Genomic DNA, 2,500 nt, shown 5'->3' with positions numbered 1-2,500 from the left:
AAACTTCATTCAAGAAAGTTTAGGTTCTTACCCATTTAAAGTTTGAGAATAGGTTAAGGTCGTTTCGGCCCTAAGGCCTCTAATCATTCGCTTTACCAGATAAGATTATTTTATATAATATTTTTATGCACCAGCTATCCTGAGGGAAACTTCGGTGGGAACCAGCTACTAGATAGTTCGATAGGTCTTTCGCCCCTATACCCAATTCTGACAATCGATTTGCACGTCAGAACTGTTTCGGTCTTCCATCAGGGTTTCCCCTGACTTCTACCTGATCAGGTATAGTTCACCATCTTTCGGGTCACAGCATATATGCTCAAGGTACGTTCTAGTTAGAGGTATAAAAAATAATTAAAAATTATTTATATACATAACTATATAGAACGCCCCAGGATTGATATTATATATATAAAATTATATATATAATTTAATCCCATATTAACAGTTAAGTTAATTACGCCTTTAGATTTTATTTAAAATAAATTCTAATGACTTGCACACATGTTAGACTCCTTGGTCCGTGTTTCAAGACGGGTCCCGAAGGTATCCTAAATCTATAGCATTGCTAATCATATTAATGCATATAATAATTATATTAATATATAAATTAATATAATATTATAAAATTATAATAATATATAATTTACGCATTATATTGATTTTTTATCTGTCAATTATTTATCCGATAATATTTAAATTATATTATATAGAAAATAAATTTTCATATATAAAATAAACTTTTTAAATATATCTTATGATAAATATATATTTATTAACAGATTGCAATGTCCATATATGAAAAAATTGCACACCATCATTATTATATAATTATATAATATTTATAATGTTGAATTTTTCATATTTCATGGATGTTTAGGTTCATCGGGCTTAACCTCTAAACAGTTTCACGTACTATTTAACTCTCTATTCAGAGTTCTTTTCAACTTTCCCTCACGGTACTTGTTTGCTATCGGTCTCATGGTTATATTTAGTTTTAGATGGAGTTTACCACCCACTTAGTGCTGCACTATCAAGCAACACGACTCTTTGGAAATATCTTCTAATAATCATTAACGTCATACGGGCCTAGCACCCTCTATGGGCAAATGGCCTCGTTTAAGAAGGACTTAGACTGTTAATTTCTCATATTAGAATATAGATATTCCATACACTACATCGGATATTTGTATAAACAAAATCCTTTAGTGCTGAACTAGTTTCTTTTCGCTCGCCGCTACTAAGAAAATCCTAGTTAGTTTCTTTTCCTCCCCTAACTAATATGCTTAAATTCAGGGGGTAGTCTCATATGAGTTGAGGTTGTTTTTAAGAATATTTTTAATTTTTCTTTTTAGTTGAAAACTAAATATATATAAGTTACTGTATTGTTTATATTATAAATAATATAATTTTATATAAGTTTTCCTCTTTAATGTATTAATACTAATTTATTAATACTAGGATATACTTATTTTTTTATTATATTTTATAATATAAGTAAAATATATATAATTGAATTTTAATATTATGGTATTCCTACCAGTAATATATCATGTGCTATAAATAATATAATTTAAAATTATATTATAAGCAACTTTATTAAATTATTCTTACAACCCTCAACCATATGTAGTCCATGCAGTATTAAATTTTTTAATAAATTTATATACTCTGTAGCATGGACTGCAATATGCGTTCAAAATGTCGATGTTCATGTGTCCTGCAGTTCACACGATGACGCACAGTTAGCTGCGTTCTTCATCGACCCATGAGCCAAGTGATCCACCGTTTAGAGTTTTATAAAATTTTTTTTTTATTTTCGTCAGATATATATCGATAATATATATACATTCTAAAACATATTAAAATATATAAATAATATAATCTATGTGCTGCGAATGTCTCTAACTTTCCTTTTATCCGTATCCCAACTGTTTTATACAAGAAAAGTTATTACCATAATATATGGACAACAACGTAAGAATATATTTTTATATATTTTCTATATTATAAATGATCGTATATTGTTTTATTTAAAATACTTCCATATTATATAATTAATATAATGATTTTTATTTTTTTTATATTATATTATTTCAGGGGGGATACACTTTGATACTATTAATGTTATATATTTGCAATAAATATATAACAGTATCAGATACATATATTTATTAAAATATACATATCGTATCCAATAAAGGTCGAATAAATGATATAATCATTAATTCTAGAGTTTCATGGACATTTTGACACCTCTTCGTTTTAAAAATCATTATTTAATATATAAAATTTCCATATTTATAAATATAATATAGATATTTATAATATTTTATTATATTAGAATATAATCTCATTATTATTTCTAATAATGGTTATACAAATATAATATCATTACTACTATATTAGATTATAATCGCATTATAAATAATGGTTATACAAATATAGTAGTTTTAGTGTTATTTGCTACATTAATATTTACTAATCATTCCTTACCTTACCA

The 2,500-nt window shown here is 26.0% G+C and overlaps 2 pseudogenes; both read right to left on the bottom strand.

Moving 5' to 3' along the window:
• The window catches only part of LOC129617344 (large subunit ribosomal RNA), a 4,018-nt pseudogene extending 2,698 nt beyond the window's left edge, over positions 1 to 1,320 (bottom strand).
• A 290-nt stretch (positions 1,321 to 1,610) lies between these two features.
• LOC129617321 (5.8S ribosomal RNA) lies at positions 1,611 to 1,794 on the bottom strand (annotated as a pseudogene).
• Positions 1,795 to 2,500: the final 706 nt, after the last annotated feature.

Source organism: Condylostylus longicornis, unplaced genomic scaffold (assembly GCF_029603195.1).
Source record: "Condylostylus longicornis isolate FDR11 unplaced genomic scaffold, ASM2960319v2 ptg000502l, whole genome shotgun sequence".
Classification (NCBI taxonomy): domain Eukaryota; kingdom Metazoa; phylum Arthropoda; class Insecta; order Diptera; family Dolichopodidae; genus Condylostylus; species Condylostylus longicornis.
Note: the sequence above shows the minus strand (reverse complement) of the source record. Positions and strands in the feature narration are given on the sequence as shown.